This window comes from Sceloporus occidentalis, unplaced genomic scaffold (assembly GCF_023333645.1).
Source record: "Sceloporus occidentalis isolate IW3139 unplaced genomic scaffold, rSceOcc1.0.p SCAF_1, whole genome shotgun sequence".
In the NCBI taxonomy this organism is placed as follows: domain Eukaryota; kingdom Metazoa; phylum Chordata; class Lepidosauria; order Squamata; family Phrynosomatidae; genus Sceloporus; species Sceloporus occidentalis.
In genome coordinates, this window is record NW_028316981.1 from 63,956,877 (window position 1) to 63,981,861 (window position 24,985).

The following is a 24,985-nucleotide window of genomic DNA, read 5'->3' on the forward strand; positions in this document are numbered from 1 at the left end:
TCTTGCTACATCTTGCCTTGGGCTAATGATTATTTACAGTAGTTTAAAAAGTCGTATTATTTTTTTATTATCTAGATTCTAGCATCACACTGCGTTCTATTTATATAAAGCCCTCTTTCTTAGGGAAAAATATAGTTTATACAAGCAAATGTAAGAGATAGTGATGCCCCAAGACTGCATGATGTATTTCATAGCTATATGGAGATAGCTTGAATATTCAGCTTGCATGTGGGAAACCTGTTGTCCCACACTGACTTTCTTGAACATTTCTTCTGTATATGTCTCAGTAAAACACTCGTCTGACTTCTCCTATTTTCCTGCTACTAAATGCAAAACACAAGATTTTTGACATTGTATGAGCCATGATTTCAAAAGAAACGTTTTGTCACAACTGTTACAAAATGTAGTAGTTTTAAAAATTATGGAAGATACATGCAATGCTTTTTTACTACCATTTTAGTAGTTTGCCAAATGACACACCATAGTAATCTTTATGAAACTAATTGTCTGTTGTTACTATCATTTCAAGTAAGTCTAAAATAGTATCCCTTTGTTCCTTTTTATAGTCCCTTAGTTTCGTTCACTTTTTAAAGCATGTCTGATCATTGGTATCTACTCTGGTGATGTCCTGTGGCTGCCCTCCTTATCCTTTCTGCATCTCACAACCATATTTCCTTCATTGGAAAAAAAAAATTCTCCTCTCTGCAGGGTCCTTCTAAGTCTTCCGTACCACCTAGCAACTGTTCCCTAGTACCTCTTTCCTTAGCTCTCCCTGACTTGGCAAGATTTATTGAGAGGAGGTTTGCCATTGCCTTCCTCTTAGTCTGAGTGAGTGTTTTTTCCCCCCCAAGTGGGTTTCCTTGGCTGAGTGGGGATTCAAACCTGTTCTTCCAGAGTCCTAGTCTAACGCTCAGGCCACTATAACCCACTAGCTCACCTTGTAGATATTTTCACTTCCCTAACCAGCTTTAAGGCTGAGCTGAAAACCATATTGTTTAGGGAAGCGTTCTCAGGGAATTTGTGATTGTCATCTGGCTGTCTGATAACATTTGATGTGATGTGATTTGTTTTATATTTGATGTTTTTAATTTGTTTTTCTTTTCTATATGGTAATTTTATCTATTCCCCTTTTAATTGTTATTATCTTAGAATGTACGCCTTGGGCAGGCTTTTATATACTCTTTAATTTTACCGACTTTGTACAGCGCTGTGTATAATTACAGCGCTTTAGAAATAAAGTTTAATAATAATAATAATAATAATAATAATTAAGGAAGGATTTTATATCACTTAGGGTGGCTGAGAACATCACTAAAAACAAATTATATGATAAAACCACATTACCACTAGAAAAGATAAGTAAAAGTATTAAAATCAGTGATCAATAAACACCATAACAAATGAAAAGGTTTGTTGAAGAAAGGTGTCATCACTTTCACCCTAAATTCAGTGAAAGTGAGACCTGTTGTCATGATTCTATAGTCAGAGCATTATACAGTCTGAGGAAAAACATTTTTCCTTTGTTGGTTCAGCATGTTCTGGGTTTCACCAGTCTCACAAGCTTTATCCAGATTAGTATCTGACATGTGCATGATCCTCAAACTGCTTTTGCAGGCATTTCCACTGTGTAAAATTCTAAAGGAATAACTGTTCTGTTTTATGTACACTGTCAAAGTACAGCTGCCAATGACAATTAATGCCTGCCTGTCCTATTAAGGATATATGACAGTAGTGTCTACTTGTATATCATCAACCAGCTTACTGTGGTACATTTGTTTTGGTATCATTTATCAACTCCTCTTCTGACCTCTCTTTGAGGTCTAGTAGTCAGTTTTCCTGCCACTTTCCTTCATTCATTAACCTCATACACTTTCTTGTGATCTATACTTCCATATTTTCATTTGTGCTTGGGACATCTCACATGCTCTTAGTATTTTAAAAGGTTTTTGTCCTGAGTGATTTCTCTGAGATCTCCTTTGAGTTGGATTTCAGTCATATTTTGATTTTGGCCATCTCATTACTGTCCAAAAAAAGCACAATCTTCAGCTACTTGGTGTAATTGTGACTTACTCATCTGCTGTTTCCTTATCCCTTGCTCCCTTTCATAAAATCCTTTGTGTTGAATGGAATAACTTCTTTGAGTTTGTAATATTCCTCAAATAATCCAAATATTACCACATTTTTCTTTCTTTCTTCTGCAGATAGTTTGCTACTATCACCCTGGCAGGGCCAGCTTTTCAGTGGTTGAACTGTTACAGTTGCTCCAGAGTCCCCACTGGCTAGAGCTCAGTGCTGAAGTGGGGGAAAAGAGCTATTGATCTTCTTCTTTGCTAATCCCTTGTTGGATCTTCACAATGCTGAAAGCAGAAGGAAGCACTAGGGAAGGCCAGGCATCAGGAAGGAATAGGATTGCCAGGTTTTCTGAAGATCATATAGAACAGCCAAGGTAGTTCAAGACTGGCTGATATGTGTGAGGCAGGTATGTAATTTATGTGTTGTGAGAGGAGAGACTTTAATTGGGCCCGCCATGTGCTGCTGAGCTCATAGCCTGGATGCTGGCAACTGAGAGCAGAGGGAACATAGAGCAGCCATATTCATAACAGACTGACCATTTCATAAGCAGAAAAATGGCCCCTAGCGCGGGTATATCTGTTGGAAGTGTGACAGCCACTATCTCTTCATGCTCTTAGCTCTTGGTACTCAGGTGATTAAGTTGAGTGATATGTGAGGCAGGTCTATATAAGGTGTGGCTTGGGTTTTGCAGCATGAAGGCCCCTGGTACACTTCCAGGCTCCTACAACATTAGAGATCTTATCTCTCAGGGCTCAAACTGGCTGGAGAGGAACAAGACTTGTGTCACATCAGCATTGATCCCAAATAGCAGACATTGAACCATTTGCCATAATTGCAATATACCACATGCTCAATGGTTGGTTTGTTGGGAACATGGCACTTCCCAGATATGCAATTTGGGGCACCCCATACAGCACCAATATGGGATCAGAATTCATGCCCCTAAATATAGGATGTCCCATATAGAATGGATCCCAGGGAATCCTAGGGAGGATTATTCTCCCTACATTCCATACATGGTTATATTTGAGTCTTCAGCAGCTGTGCAGGACCCAGAAATTTGTTTTGTGGAGTAGGCAGCCACTGAGCATGCCTATAGGCATTCCTGACAAAGCTAAAATATTCATTGCATCAGTGACTGTCCTGTATATAGGACATTAGAGTGATGCAGTAGCAGGCAGTATCTTTAGTAGACACTGTCCTGGTAGAGAGGGCTGGGGTGGAGTTGAGAAACGGCAAATCTGAGAGTAAAAGGTTTGGTTTTGTATGCTTTCTGTGGGAACTGGATCAGTTTGTGTGTCTTCTGTTTGTGTCTTCTGGGGGGCTGTGTGTGTGTGTTTGTGTGTATATACAGTGTGTGTGTGTGTGTGTGTGTGTGTGTGTGTGTGTGTGTATATATATATATATATATATATATATATGGGAAAAATTCTTAAGAGCCCTGAGAAGATCAGAACCAAGACAGTTGGTGGGCTGTCCTCTCCTGTACAGCTCCTGCCCACTTCTTGAGAAAATTTTCATTGAGCCTAGAACAACAAGATTAGAGGGTCTTCTTAGTGGTTGCACCTAGACTTGAAAACTCTCATCCAAGGGAAGTCCACTTTACATGCTCAGGAAAATGACATCCTGCAAGGTGGTGAAAACATTGCTTTTTAGGAAAAGCATTTAGTGTGAAATCCTTGTTTGCTATAATTAAATGGATTGGTATTAATGTACTGATACTGTGTTGTGGCTTGCTGCTATTTTTGCACTTTGTTTTAAGCTTTGTTTTTAATTGTGAAATAGCTGACTTTGTAAGCTTCCTAGAACTCCTGGAAATAAGGCAGGATTTTGTTGTTGTTGTTAACCACCCTTGAGTTGATCTCGACTTATGGTGACCTTGTGGATGAACCATTTCCAAGACCCCCTATCCTCCATTACTCTTCACAGTTTCTACAGATTCATACCTGTAACCTCCTTATTTGAGTCCATACATTTAACATGTGATCTTCCTCTTTTCCTAATTCCTTCCACTTTGTTCAACATTATTGTCTTTTCTAATGAGTCGTGTCTTCTCATAATGTGATCAAAGTATGACAGCCTCTGTTTAGTCATCTTTCAGGTTCTAGGACCCACCTATTTGTTCTTTTTGCTGTCTGTGGTATCCTCAGCACTCTTGTCCAGCACCACCTCTTAAATGAATTTATTTTCTTTTTGTCCGTTTTCTTAATTTTCCAGCTCTCGTATCCATACATGGAAATGGGGAATACAATTGCTTGTATGATTCTGACTTTCATGCTTAGTTGTACATCTTTGCTCTTTGGGGGCTTTTCTAGTTCTTTCATAGCTGCCATCCCTAGTATTAGTTACCTTCTGATTTCTTGACTGCAGTCCCCATTCTGCTCTATGTTTGATCTCAGGTATAGGAACTCTTTTACTATTTCAATTTCCTCCATGTTTAGAGTGAACTTCTGAAGATGGTCTGTGGTCATTATTTTTGTCTTCTTAGCCTGTCTTTGCACTTTCTTGTTTTTAAATAAAGTTGGGGATGACATTTTGGCTTAGTCCTAAAAATATTTAAAGCTTCACATACAGTATTACACCCAGGGTTTGTACAATGTTATTTAGAGCCATAAAAGCTAGAATAAATGGTAAAAGTGAGAACTGAGAGCAAGTCCCAGATCTGTAACATGGCAGAAATAAGGTTCTGGATGACTGCCCAAGCTGTCTTACTGCTGTTATAACCTGTCAGATAAAGTTGCATTCACAGTGATGCAGGAAAGATAAAGTATCATAAATTTAATCATTTCTAAAGAAGAAAAGAAGGAGGAAAGAGAAAGGGACAACCTTAGCAATAAATGTGGAACTTATTTGTAACTTGGCAGGAAAATAAAACAAATCTAAGCATCCTACCAGTATTTAAGGCTTATACATTACTTAAAGTAAAAGGCGACTTTACATTTGGTGTTTTTTTATCTGTGAGGTTTAATCTGCCTAGATTAAAGGACGATATTAATTCCTCTAAGTCTTTCAAAGAAAAGCATGTTTTATCTTGTGTAACACTTGTAAGAAAATATGTGCATTTGGCTTAGAAATATAAAGTTTTAGTATGGCCAATCTATTTTAGGTGCTGCTTGAATGAAGTGATTTTATTGTTTAAAGCACTTCTGGAAAATATCAATTTCGAGATTAGAAAAATTAATAGTTGTGGATCAGAAAATGGGCAAGAGGGGAGAAAAGGTGTCTTTGTTTTCTTTCCACAATTACATTTTTAAATGTAGTAACGGTCATTTAATACCAGTTCAGTTATGTTCTTCAGGAGGCTAAATTACTTAAACGCAGGTTATCAATGCTTATACAGGACTTAAAGAAAGTGTCTTATGCTCTTGCAGAACAGGGATGTAATTCTTCTGTAAGAATGTATTGGAAAACACAGTTTTCAAGGCCTATTTGCAGTCTGGGACTAACTCAGTGTAAAATTGGCACATAGTTGTTTTGCATAAAGACAGCATTTCCTGTTCAGGAAACTGTTTTTTGTATGGGATGTAAAATTTGTATACATAAAATATAATTTCCTGTGCTGCTTTATGCACACAACAACCATATTTTGTTTTGTGTTGTTTGTTGCTGAATTAGCTCAGAACGACAAAGATTCTTGCCAGTGCAGGATTCTTCTCATTAAGATTTCTCAAAAACATGCTTTTGACAATTTTAAATATTCTTTTATTATTATTATTGAGAGTATTTATACCCCACTTTTCAGCCACAAAGGCTCTCAGAGTGGCTTACAAAATGGTTAATTAGCTCTCAGTCTTACAATGTAAAAAGACACACACAAAAGGAGAAGGGAATGGTATTGGAGAAGGGGATCAGGTCCAGCAGTTCTTCTCTCCCTAGGCCTGGACCATGGCAGATGGACTGGAGGGAGGACTCTCCTTCTTCCTTTAGGCCAGGCCTAATGGAGCTGGCAGGCCTTTCTCTCCCTCTGAGGTCTGATGTCAGATGACAAAGGGAAGGCTCATCTTCTTACTCTAGGCCAGGCCTGATGGAGCCTTTCTTTTCATTTGTATTGTGGTTTTTCCCAAATCTGGACTATTTATTTACACAGGAAGGCAAATTTACACATTGGTTCAAAGAAGCAATAAATCTTAATCTTTGGTTTTCCTTTACAGTCCAGAGATGACAATAGTGTACTTTTATGCAGTACATAATACTTAAGTTGAGAATTATGTTGTGAAATTGTTTAATAAAAAGCATACCCTAACTTTAGGGGATAACACAATTTTTTTGAACAGATTTCAGGAGGAGCAGCGAATACAACTGATAGTTTACTATTTCAGTTTACTATTTTTAGAATCCTAAAGGCGATGCTATCATGGGGTTTTCTTTGCACGATTTGTTCAGAGATGTTTGCCATTGCCTTCCCCTGAGGCTGAAAGCGTGTGACTTGCCCAAGGTCACCAAAGGTTTCAGGCAGAACCTAACACTGGTCTCCAGAGTCTCAGCCCACACTCAAACCATTATGCCACACTGTTCGAATTGGAGTACGAGAATGTGTAGCACTCAGTACACCTTGAGTCCAGTTTATTTTAAGTAGGTGTGGCCCTAGGGTAGGGTTGCCATGTCCTGCCCCCCGGCGGGACAATCCCCCTTTTTTACCAGGCGGGGGCGCCCCATCCCGGTTTCTTCCTGGACCCGGGATTGTCCCGGGTCTGCTGCCACCGCTGGTGCCAGCAGCAGCTGTGCTGGCCATTGCTTGCGGTGTTTACACAGTGCGCACAGTGCGCTGTTGCTGCTGCCGCCGCCGAGGCCTTTGCGCCAGCCGGCAGCTTCCTGTAGCCCTGCGCGCGCCTGCAAGGCCACGCGCAGAGCTAAATAGGAGGAGTTTCTCCTCCTGGGGCTGGCTGGCCAATGGCTGCAGGCAGGGGGTGGGCTGTTAGAGCTCCAGTCTGCCCCCATTGGCCAGCCAGCCTCCAGAGGAGGAGCTCCTCCTCTAGTCCCCCCACGTGGGCCGGCCCAGGCCCAGCGAGGGTGCAGGGGCCAGCGGAGGAGGAGGAGGAGGAGGAAGGAGGGAGGAAGGAAGGAGGAGGAGGAGGAGGAAGAGGTAGCAGGAGGAGGAAGAGGGAGGAAGAGTAGCAGGAGGAAGAAGAGGAAGAGGGAGGAAGAGTAGCAGGAAGAGGAAGAAGAAGAAGAAGAAGAAGAAGAAGAAGAATAGCAGGAGGAGGAGGAGGAGGAGGAGGAGTTCCAGTCCATTTGTACAGGTCTGCTTTGTTTTAAAAATAATAGTGGTAATGATGATGATGATATCAGTCAGTTTCTGAGGCATGCACTCACTCTTTCTGAAGGTGAGACAGTGTGACTTTCCAAAGTGCATTTCTATGTATTTTCGGTACTTTTAATGCTAAAAGGTCTGCTTTAACAATGATGATGATGATGACAATGGTGATATTGATATCAGCCGGCTTCTGAGGCATGGCCAATGTAAGTTGCTCTGATTTTTACAAACTCATGCGCAGTGAAGAAAAACGAAAGTACCTTGACCAAGTACACAGTTCTGAGAAGTATAGTTGGTGTAAGACACCTGAAACCAAGGGCAAATCCACTTCTTGTTAAACCACCTTGACATGTTCAATATGCATAGCCATGTTCACCAATGTTCAGTGTGAAACCCAAAGAGTTTGGTTATGCAATAAGCCTCTGAAATATGCAAGAGGCCATGTTAAAATAAAGCCATGTTCAATGCTGAAATGTGCTGTTTGGAATGGAGGGGGGTGGTTTGGCTAAAAAGGGAAGTACCTTTCTGCCATCTGTGTAGGAATAATGCCAAAATGTCCTTTATTTTGATCATGCCTTAGAAACACACATTTATATTAACATTTTAAAAAAAATCATCAATTTTTAGTGTGTCCTCCATTTTAAAAAGATGTGTCCTACATTTGAAAATGTCCTACATTTGTCCTGCATTTGTCCCGGTTTGGAGGTCCTGATTTATGGCAACCCTACACTAAGGTCACTTTGGGCCAGGAGAATGCAAGGTGAAGCTGATTTGTTTCTTTTTTCTGTCAGTGTAGACAATCCCTAGAACCATCATTGTAATGCTGTAGTTGTTCATGTTGAAGTGCAGGCTTTCATCAGGATGGTATCCATAGCTGTGCATCCCAGTCTGCAATCAGTTATGTTGTGCCATATCCACAAAAGAGCTATAGAACTTTTAATCTCTACCACAACCAAGTCTTTTGGTAAATTGCATATTCAAGATCAAGCCACAAAATATTTGGTTGCAGGGGAAATCCATTCCCTTCTCATAGGAAGGACTACTGTGTGGGGGTGGGGTGGGGTTGTAGATTACATAATTGTCCTCTTTGTCAAGAAATGCTGGCACTTTTACTTTGCAAGTACTGACTACTTGGAGCCAGGTTCATTCAACGATTGCCTTTCCTTCCTGGGAAACTAGAGAACAAAGTGAATTAGTCTTTTTTTACTCTATATAAGCTTTTCGAACTTGGAAAATCCTCAGCAGTACATGAAGGCTTATAATAAACAAAACTGCTTAGTGTTATAAAGCAGTGCATTTCTGAGAGAAAAACAGATGTCACAAATCTCCAACAAAGATACAAGGTTCTGTATAAAGTTAGCAGGGGGAAATTTGGCGGGTTATAGACCTCCATTTCGGACGTCCTCAGGACGTCCCATTTTAAAAAAGGGGCGTTTCTTCTAGACGCCCCTTTCCCTATCACGGACTCGGTCCGTTACAAATAGCAGCGGCCGTTCCACACGGCCGCCGCCATGTTTACGTCTTGGACGCATAGCGTCCAGATGGGGTGCGGCGGTTATGACGTCGCGGGTGCGCCATGGGTGCCTTGCGACGTCATAACGGCGCCGCAGGAAGAAGCTCCATTTTGGAGCTTCTTTTTTGCTCCGCGAGAGAGTCACGTGGTTTGTATGCTGCGACTCCCTCGCGCAGCAAAGAGCAGCGCCGGCAGACCGCCGCAAAGCGGCAGTTTATAACGCCTCCCAGATAACATTTTAAAATGCATTTTTATTACATGGGAAATTTGCAAAGTTTCCAGGGGGAAAGAAACAGTCTACTGAGACTATACTGATATGATACAGAGTTCTGTATAAAATAAATGTATCTTACATTTATTTTTAATTAAGACTAATTTTGGATGACATATCTAAAAAATAACTGACACATCTAAAATACTAGACCTTTTCTGAATGTCCTTTGTTTCAAACTCAGGCAGATTTCTGTTCAATTCCAGTATTTTCTAGAAAGGTTTCAGTATTTTCAATTACATGTCAAATCAAATAAATATTATTTGCTTATGCCCCATGTTGGTTTGACTTAAGCAGCTTTGCCTTGAATCACTTCCTTAAACCGTATGACATTATAATGAATCCTGTTAGGGATATTCTACTTAATAAAAGGCATCATTATAAATACGTGCCTACTGTCTGGGACTAAAAATGAAACAAAATCTTCTAAAGCAAGAATAGGATGTTGTTGATCTGAACCTCCCCACAGCTCTGTCCAGCATACCCAGTGGTGAAGAATGCTGGGAGCCGCAGTTCAGAAATATCTAGAACTGCACAATTTCCACCACAATTTCTAGAACATGGCCACATAGCCCGAAATACCCACAAAAAACTATGGATGCCGGCCATGAAAGTCTTCGACTTTACAATTTCCACCACTGTTCTAAACCCATTCCAAAATTCGAGAGCAGCCATTTCACAAGGTTTAGACATTTGTACATCTATAATCTTAATATATTTTATCTATAGTACTCTGGCAAGGTTCCTAATGGAATTTTAGCACCACCATTGGTGAGCTAATGCTCTTGCTACCCTTCATACACTGAACTTTAAATAGGATGTGTAGTGATAATAACACTGGAATATTTAAGCATATTGTAGTGTGAGGTTTTATAGTATTGTACTGTAGTTGTTTGTTTTGCTTTTTAATATTTTACAAATGTTAAACTCTTCACCTTTTATTGCCCATTATCCGTAACTGGGTTAGGCAGAAGAGATTTCAGGGTAAACATTTTTCTAATTTCAGAGGGAATACCTGCTGTTTGGGGTTTGTTGTTTTTAAAATTATGTTGCAACCTATGGTAGTGAAAGAATTCTTGGTGACATCCAATGGCAGTTATCATGGCCCAGAATGCCCCAAGAATAGTATAAATGCCTCTCTGGGGCATTTTAGTTGGCAGTGAATGTGGCAAGACTGACACAATCATCTGCAGAGAACTGCTTGATAGGAATTCTCTTGTGTTGCTCCCAGTCTGTGGAAGAGTCTCTTCAGAGTTGTGATCTGCTTTCACTCTTTTTGCTGTGGGGAAGGATATGAAGGAATGCCTGTTCAAATATGTATATAAAATGCTTAGATGCTTATTTGTTTTTTTTATTATTGTAATTGCTTTATATGATTTGTTTGTTGATGTTAGTTGGACATCTTCAGCTGGAAAGGTAGGATAAAATATAATACATAAAATACATAATAAATAATAATAATAATAATAATAATAATAATAATAATAATAGGTTTTATTTATATACCGCCCAATCACTGGGAATCCGAGCGGTTTACAATAGAGGGGATAACAGACAGTTCCCTGCCCACAGGCTTACAATCTAAAAGACACGACACAAAAGGAGAAGGGAATGGTGAGTGGGGGAGTGAATCAGGTCCAGCATTCTTCTCTCCCTCTGAGGCCTGGACCAAGGCAGATGGACCGGAGGGAGGGCTCTTCTTCTTCAGGCTAGCCCCTGGTGGAACTGGGCCAGCCTACTCTCTCCCTCAGAGGCCAAAAGATGACAGTTAGGGAGGGAGGAGCCTCTTTCTTCAGGCCAGCCCCTGATGGTACTGGGCCAGCCTTCTCTCTCCCTCAGAGGCCAAAAGATGACAGTTGGGGAGGGAGGAGCCTCTTTCTTCAGGCTAGCCCCTGATGGTACTGGACCAGCCTTCTCTCTCCCTCAGAGGCCAAAAGATGACAGTTAGGGAGGGAGGAGCCTCTTTCTTCAGGCTAGCCCCTGATGGTACTGGGCCAGCCTTCTCTCTCCCTCAGAGGCCGAAAGATGACAGTTAGGGAGGGAGGAGCCTCTTTCTTCAGGCCAGCCCTTGATGGTACTGGGCCAGCCTTCTCTCTCCTTCAGAGGCCGAAAGATGACAGTTAGGGAGGGAGGAGCCTCTTTCTTCAGGCCAGCCCCTGATGGTACTGGGCCAGCCTTCTCTCTCCCTCAGAGGCCAAAAGATGACAGTTGGGGAGGGAGGAGCCTCTTTCTTCAGGCTAGCCCCTGATGGTACTGGACCAGCCTTCTCTCTCCCTCAGAGGCCAAAAGATGACAGTTAGGGAGGAGGAGCCTCTTTCTTCAGGCCAGCCCTTGATGGTACTGGGCCAGCCTTCTCTCTCCCTCAGAGGCCGAAAGATGACAGTTAGGGAGGGAGGAGCCTCTTTCTTCAGGCTAGCCTCTGATGGTACTGGGCCAGCCTTCTCTCTCCCTCAGAGGCCGAAAGATGACAGTTAGGGAGGGAGGAGCCTCTTTCTTCAGGCTAGCCCCTGGTGGTACTGGGCCAGCCTTCTCTCTCCCTCAGAGGCCGAAAGATGATAGATAATAAAGGCACAACAACCCCTTTTCTTCATTTTTGTCACATGTAAATGCCATCTGCTCTCATTTTATTTATTTATTTGACTTACATCCTGTCTAATATCTCTCAGAATTGAGACTGACAAAAAGATAAAAATAAGTGCAGATAAAAGCAGCCAAAAGGTATAATGTTAAACATGAGTAAACAAGTTTCAATATTAAAATACTGTTGAGTTCAAAAGCAATTTTCAAAGAGCATTGCCTGCAGGGGATGGAACAACACATCAACCAACCTAGATTCCTGGCAGGATCAAGACAATGTCCTCCCCTAAAGCACTCAGTGACTTATCAAGCTCATATAGCAGAATACAATCTGTATTCTGCAAACTCTATAGCTGGAACCCAAACCATATACAGTCTCCCCTCCAAGTCCATGGACTTGAAATCCACGGACTTGAAAATCCGCGAAGGAGTGACCGCCATTAACCTTAATGGGGTGTGCACCCACGCAGCGCGCACCACATGCATACGCCCCATTGAAGCCTATGGGGCTTGAATATGCACAAGCTTCAGAACTCGCAGGGGATCCGGAATAGATCCCCCGTGAGTTTCAAGGGGTGACTGTAGTTCTAAACTCTAAAAAGATAGTAACAGAAATATAATATTTACCTCTTGGATCAAAAAATCATGACAAATGAGTTGAAAAAAATGGAGTGAAGGACCTGTATGAGCTATAAATAAATAATGAGGCAACTTACACTATAGAGCAAGGACAGACAAACTGTGACCCTCCAGAAGCGATCAGGCTTCAGCTCCCACTATCCTCACCCAGCACAAGTATGAGGGATGATGCCATTTCATCAACATTTGGATTCCTACAAAATGCTGAGCTCCTTATGAAATATGCAGAGAATAACAGAATATATGGTGAAAATGACACATTCTTTCCCCTTTGCCTTCCATCTCCACTTCTGATCATGTTTTGTTCATGGGAATTTCACCATAGTTCTTATGGGGCAGAATGTCCCTGAACCTAAACAAACTGATCTTCTCTAATTATTTCTGACCAAAACCTGGTCATCTGCATCCTGAGTTTTTGCCCTTGGAAGATGTGAATGATCTAACAGCCATAACAAACTGATAATAGCAGAATACATAATCACATTCAGTGGCTGCGCTGGGACATGTTTTGAGCATATTTTAAAAATACCCTATGTGTATTTGTTAGAAAAGCAATGTGTAAATAGATGGCATCTGTCAACTTGATTCTTGAAAGGATAAGCATGCCCAAGTGACAAACCTGGGTTTTAGAAGATGAAGTGCCTTGTTATTAACTGCCCACAAATCAACCTCAACTCCTGGCAACTCTATGGATGAGACATCTCCAAGACACCCTGTTCACCTCTGCTCTGCTCAGAACTTGCAGGACCAGGCGTGTGACCTCTTCAGTTGAGTGTAACCATCTGGCATATGACCTTCCTCTTTTTCTACTGCCTTCTACCTTTCCTAGCACTGTCTTTTCCGGTGATTCATGCCTCCTCATGATAAGGCCAAAGTACAACAGACTCAATTTAGTCATCTGGCTTCAAGAAAGAGTTTGGGTTTTATGTGCTCTTATAACCTATTTTTCTGTCATCATGGCTGTCCATGGTATTCTCAGCAGTCCTCTCCAGCACTACATCTCAAATGAGTTGATTTTCTTTCTGTTGGATTGCTTCATTGTCCAGCTCCTACATCTATACATGGCAATAGGGATATGAGGACTTGGATGATCCTCATATTGGTGTTCAGATTTATATCTTTACCCTTCAGGATTTTGTCCAGTTTTTTCATTGTTGTCCTTCCCAATCCTAGTCTTCTTCTAATTTCTTGACTGTATTCTCCATTCCAATCAATATCTGATCCAAAGTATGGGAACTCTTTGACTATTTCAATTTTTTCATTATCTGGATGAATCATTATATTTTTTGTGGCCATTATTTTGATTTTCTTGACAAGGATATCACTAGACTAAAGAGCCCTGGTGGTGCAGTGGTTAAATGCCTGTACTGCAGCCACTCACTCAACAAACCATAAGGTTGTGAGTTCAGCACCAGCCAGGGGCTCAGGCTCAACTCAGGCTTGCATCCTTCTGAGGTCACTAAAATAAGTACCCAGCTTTTTGGAGGCAATCACAGTTGTAAAACATTTAAGGAGTGCTTAAGTGCACTGATAAGCGGTGTGTGTGTGTGTGTGTGTGTTTGCTATTCCTATTGCTAGACTTTCCAAAACCCCTGTCTCTTAAAAAGCTGCCAAAATGGAACTGGATAAATTTATGGAAGATAAGACCATCAGGATGGCTGTATATATTACCCTCAGTAGATACCCAGTGGTAGTGAGAAAGAGCATGATGTAGCAGTTTGAGCACTAGATGACAACTGTGGAAATCAAGATTTGCTCTCCCCACTCAGCCATGGAAACTTTGGGCAAGTCACACACTCTCAGCCCCAGAAAACCCTATGATAGGTTCACCTTAGGGTTGCCATAAGTTGGAAATGGCTTGAAGGCATACAGTAGCAGCAACATCAGTCAGAGGCAATATCAAAACTGCAAGGAATAATACGATGGAAGGGACAGTTGCACTCATGTCCTGCTTGTAGAGACCCCCTAGACCACTGTTTGAATGCATTGTGAACAGAAATTTGAACTAGATAGGTCTTTGGTCTGATCCAGCATGGTGGTTATGTTCTTAATGTGGATTGTGGTTGTGGAATTGGATGGGGAAGCTGTATGTGAAATGCAGATTATCATAGGAACCAAGTTAATTTCTTTGCCTGATCCTAAATGTTTAGTTGTATAAGAAAGAAGTCATCTGAATCAACTGCATATTTACTCAAAAGGAAAACCCACCGTGTTCAGTAGAGTGTTTTCCATAGCTTACCACTATTTCTCTGGTGGTGTAGTGGTTAATATTGGTACTGCAGCCACAAGATTATGAGTTTAAATTTAGCAGTTTTCTTCTTGGCACAATTCACAGTCTTGGCAATTCCGCTTTAAAGCCCTAAATACCTTAGGCCTAGTGTACTTCCCCCCATATTATCTTGCCATCTCTTTGAACCATTTACTGTGTGTCATGTAGGGTGGAAGTATGTTGTAGTAGAGTGAGAGAAATAGTCATCCCAGTGTCAGTATTCAGATTATGGAATGCCCTGCCTTGTAAATTAGAGTGGGCCTCTTTACTAGCTATGAAGGGCTGCTTTATTTTAACAGGGTGTATAATGGACTAAATTTAATTCAGTGTTAATTCTGCTTAGAATCATTGAAGTGATTGGGACTTATTACTTTTGCCTAACATAAGGGCCATTAATTCCAGTAGGCCTACTCTAAGTAAGACTGATGCTGGATTTATCCTCAACCAGGAGTAGGCCTGCCAGATATTACTCAATTGTATCTCCCAACAGACCGAGCCAACATGGCCAGGGATACTGAAAGTTTCAGTTCAGTGACATCTGGAAGGCTGCATGATTCCTACCACATCACTAAAGCCATTCAACAATTCCCAAGCTGTTATCACTCTAGGGTTAGACTTTTAGAGTCCCCAACCCTGCTTTAGGCTAAATTGTAAAATCTGTATATTTTTATTTTGGCTGCTGACCATGTGTCCTTAATTAATTGCTTTGCATTGTTATTTTTAGAAAACAGAATTTTCTCAGTGTTGATAGTCATGTTGCATCAGAAGGGCTGGATATAAAGTACATTTGCATCAGAAGGGCTGGATATAAATGTTTTAATCATGAGTAAATACATGTTTATCTTGCATTTTTGTAATTGGATCATAGACATGAATTTCCTTGCATAATCTCACAATGTCAGAGCTAAATAACATTTATGTAGATTATTGTGTAAGTCTGGCTAGTTGTGGCTGCCAAAAATCATTTTATTCCTGATTACCCTGTGTTTTTTCAGAGATGAGCTAGAGTTTGTTGACATCTACCAAACTGGACTGGTAGGTCTGAAAATTGTAGAATTGTTTTGACAGTCACAAAAACCGTATTGTTTTCAGTATTTTCAAGGGAAATGCCAGGGCTTGTTAGTGTCACTAAAAGGGACTATATTAACATTCCATGGTTTTTAGCAGAAAAATTAAGAAAATATTTGATCTATATTAGAATTCAAAGTATCTCTCTAAGACTGTTGCTATTGGACTTTTGAAGAACAATATAGCAGTGAATGTACAAATAAATGTCCACGACCATTTTGGCTGCATGTCAGCAGTCCCTGTTGTACTTAGGACAGGAGGCTACTGTTAGAACAGAATACAGAGAAAAATAATGGTTCCGAGTCAGAAAGGAGGTCAGATAAGTCTGCATTCTATCACTCTATTTGTTCAGCTTGTATGCAGAAAACATCATATGCTGAGCAAGTTTGGACTTGGTGGAAGGAAGACTGAAGGAAGGAATATCAGCAATCTAAGATTGCTACTAGCAGAAAACAACAAAGACTTGAAACAATTGTTAAAGAAAGTAAAAGAGGAAATTACTAAGGCAGGTTTAATGTTGAGCATTAGCAAATCAGAAATAACGACTGCTGAGGATTTACATTAATTCAAGTCAGATGATGAGGAAATTAAGTAGTTAAAGATTTCTCATACTTTGGATCATTGGTCAGAACAGATTGCAGTCAAGAAGTCAGATGAAGGGATGGCTGGGAAAGGCAGTGATGAAAGAACTAGACAAGATCCTAAAGTACAAGATCCTAAAGTGCAAAAAGTGAACACTAAGATCAGGATTATCCAGACCATTGTATTCCCCATAACTATGTACTGATGTGAGAGCCAGACAATGAAGAAAGCTGTTAGAAAGAAAATTAACTCACTGAGATAGTGTTGAAGAAGAGAACTGAGGATACTGTGGGTAGCCAAGAGAACAAACAAATGGGTCTTGGAACAAATCAAGCCAGAACTCTCCCCAGAAGCCAGGATGACTAAACTGAGGCTGTCACACATTGGCCACATCATGAGAAGAAATGATTCACTAGAAAAGACAATAATGCTAGAAAAGGTAGAGGACATTAGAAAGATGGCATAACAAATGGATGGGGGGGGGTGTTTAATTTGAGTTGAAATCAACTCAGAGGCAGTTAATCCCACTACCACCGCCATTCCCAGGTGTATTTTTTGAAAATGTGTTTTTCAGAATCTTTGGAAAGAAGAGTTGTTCCGCCCACACACGCATACTAATTCATTAGCATGTATTGATGCTGGGTTCTTCTGATTTTTATGACATCATTTTAACGTATGATAAAATAGTAGTCCGCATTTGTTTCCTTGTTTACTTTATTTGCTTTGCCAGTAAACACCTTGGCAAGGAATCCAGATTGCAAATCAGGATTGATAAGGAGTCAGTCAGAGATCAGCTAGGTCCAAAAAACACTGCAGAAATAGTTCAGTTTGAGACTGCTTTAACTGCCCTGGCTCAATGCTAGGGGAATCCTGGAAATTGTAGTTTATTGTGGCACCAGAGCTTTCTGACAGAGAAGGCTAAATATCTAACAAAACTACACTTCCCAGAATTCCCTAGCATTGAGCCAGGACAGTTAAAGTGATCTCAAACTGGATTATTTCTGCAGTGCATTTTGGACCCTAGTTAACCTAAGTGAGTTCAAATCTGCAAGACCAGATGGAACTACATCCCAGAGTACTGAAGGAACTTGCTAATGTGCCCACAGAACCATTATCCATCATTTCTGAGAAATCTGGGAGAATGAATGAGCTGCCAGAGGACTGGGAAAGGACAAACATTGTCCTTGTGTTCAAAAAAAGGCATAAAAGAAGATTCAGGAAACTAAGAACAGTCACCCTGACTTCGATATCAGGGAAAATATTAGAACACTCTCCAGAGGAGTCTGTCTGGAAGTTTCTGGATGACAGAAGGAGCCAGCATGGGTTTGTCAAGAACAAATCCTGCCAAATTAATCTTTAAAAAAATAAGATAAAGAGTTTAGTGGATGGTAGGAATGCTGTGGATGTCATTTGTCTTGATTTCACCAAACATTTGATAAAGTCCCTCATAATATTTTGATTAGCAAACTAGATGTAAACACTGTCAGATGGATCAATAATGGGTTGGAAAACCATGCTCAAAGACTTCTTTGAGTACTCACATGGGGGGGGGGGGAAGCATTCTGGCTTGTGTTATATTTTGATATATTTTGTCATATTGCAACCCTGTTGAAAGGTTTTCTTGGCATGATCAGAGACAATTTGTCATTGTCTTTCTCTGAAGCTGAGAGAATGTGATGTGCCCAAGGTGGGTTTCTAGGACTAGAAAAGAATTAAATCTCTGGTCTCACTTTAGAAGTTGTTTATGTCTTTAGTCCATCTTAGTGGAACAGGCCAGAGGTTAAAAAAATACCCTGCTGGGACAGATGGTCTTTTTCCATCTGAGTTGCATCTATGATGGTGGAGGGTAAAGAAAGCAAAGAACCACTTATCCAAGTAAGATATGATTAGAAGAGTTTCATTTATTCCATAGGAGCCAGACTCTTCATTCTGATATGGCAATTACTACAACCTCTGCAGCTCATAATTATTGTCTGCCAAGAAGTACAATATAGCCTGGCTTATAAAACAGGTGACGGCACTATTATAGCTACATGCCTTAGATCTAATTTACAGTTGGATCTTTCTAAAAGTGCAGCCATTGTATTGATATTTGTTTGCTACCTATATGTAAGTTAAAAATAGAATTAACTGCACATACTTTTATATAACATCTTTCTCATTGTACCAGCTGTTCAAGTGGGTGAATGGTTAAACTAAGTGCCCTTAAATCATCCACCCGCATTCTCTAAGATCAGCCAACAGCTCCTCTTCACTGTCATCTGTATGCCAAGTTGTATCATGACAAGATGCAGAGTGGGTTGAATGGTTGCTTTGCAGTTATAAGGGTCACCAAAGCTCAAACAATTTTAAGAAGTAGAAACAACCGATTGTTGATGCTGTCGTGTATCCAAGATTTAACAGATTTTTCTTTCCAGAGCAATATCTTTTGGTGTGGTTATACTTCCCTCATTCCCTCAGTGTGAAATATACTTAAAACACAAAGAAATGTGTAAAATCTCTACCAGTAATAACTAGAATTTTAACACTGTTTAAGCTAACCCGTTGAAGACGTTCTGTGTAATGACAGGCCAACTTGTGCCAAGTGCTTGGCAGTAATGAGTGCTGATTTCAGACTAATAATAGTGAATGACAGGAGCAAATTGGCAAGGCTTCCAGGCTCAAATATTGCAAGATGCTTATAATTCTCTTTATGACATACATTTTAAATGTTGTAATCTATATCCTGGGATGTAAAGTAATTTGAAAGAACAAAAGGTTGCTGCCAGAAAAAAAGTTAGCAAGCTGAATGCTGTTGTTCACAAAGCATCATTTACTGCTAGCTAGTGGGGAGTGGATTCATGTGTAATGTCTGATTAGCTAAGAACAATCATATTCTTTTTATTTGTAGCAAGAACTGCAGGCAGGGAATGTTTGAATTGCTCATTCAAAAATAAAACCTGCTTTTGTTTGGAGTTATACCAGGTTTCTAGAGTAACATTTTATCATCTGACATTTGTTTTTAAAAATGCAAAGGGAAAAACCAAGTAAAACTTCTATTTTTAATTATTTTTTACAAAGGAAGTGACTGATTTAATTTTTTTTTCTTTTTGGATTACAGGCTGATTGTGCTTGGCCTTTGTATATCATTACTGAGGTTCAGAAACCAAACCCACTATCAGTTAGGGAACACACAATAATTGATTTATTTACTTATTTATTGTTGCTGTTACGGCAGCCCTAAGGCTAACCTATGGCTCACTCCCTTATATCATGTATCATGCTACGACTCTGCCCATTGTTTATGCTGTTATTAATAGTTTATTTTAAATTAATTTTAATTGTAATATGTTTAATTCTTTTTTAGAGGGGGATGTTGTAATATGATATGTAATAAGTATTGTATCTCTGATGTTTTTTGACTATCTTAGCCACTTTGATTGTTTTATTACAGAAAAGCAGGGTATAAATAAAAGGTTTATTTTATTATATTTATGATTAACCTATCACAGGGTTTTCTGCAACTGAGTGCATGTGACTTGTTCAAGGTCACCCAGTGTCTATGGCCAAGTGAGGAAGTGAACCCTCATCTCCAGAATAATCCCAACATTCAAACCACTATACCATGGGCTGGATCGATCGATCGATCGATCTATCTGTCTGTCTGTCTATCTATCTATCTATCTATCTATCTATCTATCTATCTATCATCGCTATTATATTCATTTATTGATTTATTATTTATCCCCTCCCCACCGACCAAGCCCTACCCCTGCTGTGAGATTTCCTGGCATGTTAGATGGCAATTAATAGTTCTCCCTGATTGGCAGGGATTTGGTTCAGTATGTGTTCCAGTTCCAGTACTGGAGGCGGGGTGGGAGATTATTACTTATTGTGAATTTCTTTTCATGTAGTTAGCAAAAATGTGGTATCTCTGTGGCAGTTATTTTATTTTTATGTTGTAGTTTTTGTTTAAGCTCTTGTTTAAGTAATTTTACATGCACTTCTTATACCAGAATTCTGTTACCAGTTCCCTGTCCATTATTTATCAGTGCACACAGGTTTTATAGACCAGCACAATATTGTCAGTCTTAATCCTTACAGGACACAATCTTCATCAAGTGTGAGGAAATGTATATAGGATTTCACAAGAAATTGATTATTAAATAAATCATTTTTGTGAACAACACAAATTGGGATCATTTTTAAGGAAGTCATCTAGTTGGTGCTTAACACAGTGAAGATGCTAAACATTGGAAGGCTAAGGTGCATTTTTCTTGATCATATGAAAAGTCTGAATTGTGTGCCCATAGTGGCCAACCTCTGGAAATACCACAAGCAAGACATGACTGCATTAGTGCTCTACTGTTCATGGAAATAAGTGACCTCCTTTTAATATGGCTGTACGCCTGAGAGTGCACATTTCAGATAATACGGTACTGACACTCACAAGGATCTTTTTAAACACTGAGCATTCCAACGTTTAGCACCTTGCGGTTTAAGGGAATTTGCAGATTAAAGACACTGTTGCTTAACCAAGGATTAATTAATTGAGAAGAATTAAAGTAAACATTCAAAAGGTCAAACTCAGGTTTCCAAATATGCATTGGTAGAATTTGAATTACACATCCAAAAGACATTAATGCTAGGAGAAGAAGACAGAGAGTCAATTGAAAATCAGTGTTATTGCAAAACATAGAGAAATGCACTGCAAATTGTATAACTAGCCCTTGAAGCAAATGTTGTAGATTATCTGTGGATATATGTGTGGCTAGCCATGGAGAAAAAAGACGTATGTGGGAAGGCTCTGGTATGATTTGAAAGGGAAAGAAACAGCGTTTGGGGGCTTGTGAAAACATTTTTGAGGAAGAGAAAAGAAAAGCAATATTCTAGAAAGAAGTAAATGGCAAACTTTCCACAAAATTCCTCAAAGGCATTTGGGGAGTGAAGGGGTTTAAGGTGAAGGGAAATGAGATTTCAGAGAGAAAAGCAAAGAGAAGGGAGCAAGAAAGAAAACTGTTGGAATGTGGAGAAAGGGGGAGCCACTAAATAGAAGAAAAAAAAGCTCTAATTGGCTTAGATGTTGTGATGGAGCATAAAAAATTACCCCTTCTTAAATAATCTTAGATCCTAAAGAGGGAGCCAATGGACTGGAACTTTACTATTGAGGTTTCTACCTCCAACAGAGGTAAATGTTTTACCAAAACAGCAACAAAAATTTTCCTAATGCAAAAGCATGGGTGCTTCTCTTAAAACAGCACCTAAAATTGTCTTAATGCATAACCATGGAGGCTTCTCTTGCAAGATTCAGTGTTCTCTGTCTAACATAGGGGGGGCTGTGACCTCAAAAGAAATGGAAACATCTTGGATCTCAGAGGAAGTACCTTTTCTCATTGCTAATAGAATTCAGATTTTCTCTCCAGAATTTTTAAATGCATTGTTCCCAGTTCCCCGTGGCCAGAAGGAGGCGGGTCCTGCCTGCATAGCTATCCCTCCATACCATCTCAGCATAGAACAATACATCTAGACAAAATGGAGGCCTGTGATTAATATCATATACACACAGTCGGCCCTCCATTTTTGCGGGGGATCCGTTCCAGACACAAACACCCCTTAAAAACCGAGACTTGCCTATATTCAAGCTACATAGGCTTGGATGGTGTGTGTGCCCATGAGCATGAGCATGAGCAGGGTGCATGCCATGGGGGCATGCCCCATTGAAAATAACGGATGTCACCCCTCAATGAATATTCAAGATTGTGGACCTCATGTCCACAACACAGAAGGGGCAACACTCTCTCTCTCTCTCTCTCTCTCTCTCTCTCTCTCTCTCTATATATATATATATATATATATATAATTTTGATGTATGATATTTAACATCTTTGCCTGATGAAGAAGCCAGTGGGGCTCCAAAGATTTGCATCATGCATTTTGTCCGTTTTGGTTGGCTGAATAAAGATATAATTGTTTGGTGGATTTTGGATGTTACTGTACTCTTCTTATATAGGAAGCTCTGCTGTACTCCTTCAGGAACCAAGGAGATGCAGTATGAGGCTCTTTCTGACCTGAAAGCTGGCAGAGAATCTAGATGAGGAGTGTCCAAAACACACTGCAGACGTAATTCAGTTTGAGGCTGCTTTAATTGCTCTGTCTCAATGCTAGGGAATTCTGGGAATTGTAGTTTATTGTGTCACCAGAGCTCTCTGACAGTAAAGGCTAAATGTCTCACAAAACTATAGTTCCCAGAATTCCCTAGCACTGAGCCAGGGCAATTAAAGCATTCTCAAATTGGATTATTTCTGCAATGTGTTTTGGACCTAGATTCCTCATTAATGGAATAAGAAGCCCATCAGATTTGGAAGCAGATTTTGAAGTGTCAGTCAGAAAGATGAGAAAAATGGAAATGGCTCTTCTTCTTTTATGGTATAAAGAGGAATGAGAAGTTGAACTTTTGTATTGGTAGTTCAGGAAATAGCTGGGCAGATTTTGCAGGTTGGGGAGGAAATTCATGGTTGCCACAAAGAACCTCACACATGCCACAGAAATAGTGACATTGGCTTGACCTGGGCTTTAAAGAAGAGCATTGAAAGTGTTTGAAATAAAATTAAAAGGTTAAGGAAAGTGAATTTGGGTCATAAAATTACACTAGGGTATTTTAAAATTTTATTTTGATGTATGTTTCTGGGCTGTAGCCTTTAGTCAAGATAATTTCCAAGGGAAGGAAGAGATTATGAGGCAATGGCTCACCCACAAAGGTGCTTGCAGAAAGTCACGTATGCAGTTTTGTTTCTGAAGCATGCATGGCCTATACAGTCCTAATGGAGATTGCATCCATGGAACTTTTTTGTCCTTTGTCTAGATTAGAATACATTTCCAAATATGTATGATATCTCCTTCAGAATTTCGGGGTGCATCCATAAATTACATTGGGAGTTATACTGAGAAGCATATTGTTTTTGATAGCAGAAACTAATCCTGTAGAAATGAATGTCTAGTTAAAATATTCAGGAGTAGCTCTGGATTTTCTGTCACTGTTTATGGATTTTGAACTTCTAATAAGCACACTTAAGATTACAACATTATGTATAATCAGAGTGATTCTGTACCTCATTCCTCAGAAGCCAATCCCAGGATGCTTTTGCCATCTTCTCCACACAGTGGCCCTACTATTTCCTCCTACTTCCTTTTGTTATGGACATCCCTCCCCCAAGCCCTTTTCATTGCTCTTAACCTCTCTAGCAAGCCTGGAACTCATTCTGTGCTTTAGCTTTTCTGACTTTACCCCCAACACATGCTAGTTATTTGTTTGAATTCCTCTTGGGTGATTTCCCCCTTTTTCCATTTCTTATACATCTCCCATTTAAAACTTAGCTCAATTGGAAGTCCTTTAGTCAAAGAGAGATGTTTCCCCCTGGCAAGGAAGGACTCTCAATCCTTCTTCATTGGAGCAGAGAAGGGCATAGCAGTTGTGTGTGTAGGGGGTTTACAGAGGCCACATACTCTGGACGGGACACTAGCATGGATAGGGAAAGGGAGAGATTTTACCTTCAGGAACCACTCGAAGGTGAAGGACTTTTTCCAACAATTGATCCCAGATTCTATTCTTCCTTCCCAGAGACATGTCTTGTCCACACAGCTTCAGGTGTTCCCCACATACACCAACATTGTTTCTTCTGCTTCTCTCAGCCTGTCTGATGAAACAAAGAAGGAACAGCAATGCAGCTCAAACCTGCCAGCCAAGTCCCAGCAAAGCTCACAAAGCTTAAGCAGAGTTCAGAATATGAAAGCTTCTTTTTTGCTACCTCTTTCCGCATGCCACTACATGCTCTAAATTCCTTGCTTCAGCCAGTCTTTTCCAAATGGCGGCACTCTGGGCCACAGAAGCAATGCCCTGCATCCAGCCCTGCAAGTTTCCCAACTGCCACCACCACTACTAGAAAAAGATGTGGCTAAGGGAGTGAGCTCATGTGGGCAGGTGAAGAGCAGCAGACACCACGACATGAAGCGATCAGTGAGGCTGTGCAGTGGTTTTCAGGAACCCTGAAAAGACGTTTCATGCAACCCTCATTCCCACAATGGTCCTAAAGGCTGCTGGTTCCCCTTGTCTTTCTTGAGCACCAGTGCTTTGAAGACCCTCCCCACTGTCCCTTTTCCACCTCACCGCCCCCCTGGATCTTTCCTCTTCCCCCAAAGAGAATAACTGATTTAGAATATTTATATCCCACTCTTCAGCCACAAAAGCTGTCAGAATGATTTACAGAATTTGACAGTTCCCTGCCCTCAGGCTTGCAATCTATAAAGACATGTCATAAAAGGAGAAGGGAATGGCAGTGGGAAGGCAATTAAGCCCAGCAGATACTGTTGGTTCTTCTCTCATTCTAAGGCCAGGGTGGTGGCAATTGGAATGGAGGGAGGGGCCTTTATCTGTCACTAGGGCTAGACATGGTGGAGCTATATACGTCGCCTGAATGTCATTTTATACAATATTTTAAAATAATTTTCTGCATGAAACAAAGTTTGTGTACACTGAATGATCAGAAAGCAAAGGTGTTACTATCTCAGCCAATCATGGAAAAAGTTTTGGATTTTGGAGCATTTCAGATAAGATACCCAACCTGTATATACTTAGATAGGTTACTAATAGCTAAGTAATGTAAGTAATTTGGATAACTTTAGAAGATGATGTACTCTACTTTTTTTTTTCAATTACTGTACTAAGAACCAAGGGCAGGGGAATTGTACATAATGCATAATAGA

At 40.3% G+C, this 24,985-nt stretch overlaps 1 protein-coding gene across 3 annotated transcripts in view; it reads left to right on the forward strand.

Annotated features, from left to right (window-relative positions):
• IQSEC1 (IQ motif and Sec7 domain ArfGEF 1) overlaps positions 1-24,985 on the forward strand; it is a 479,651-nt gene that overhangs the window by 20,741 nt on the left and 433,925 nt on the right. The window lies entirely within an intron of this gene.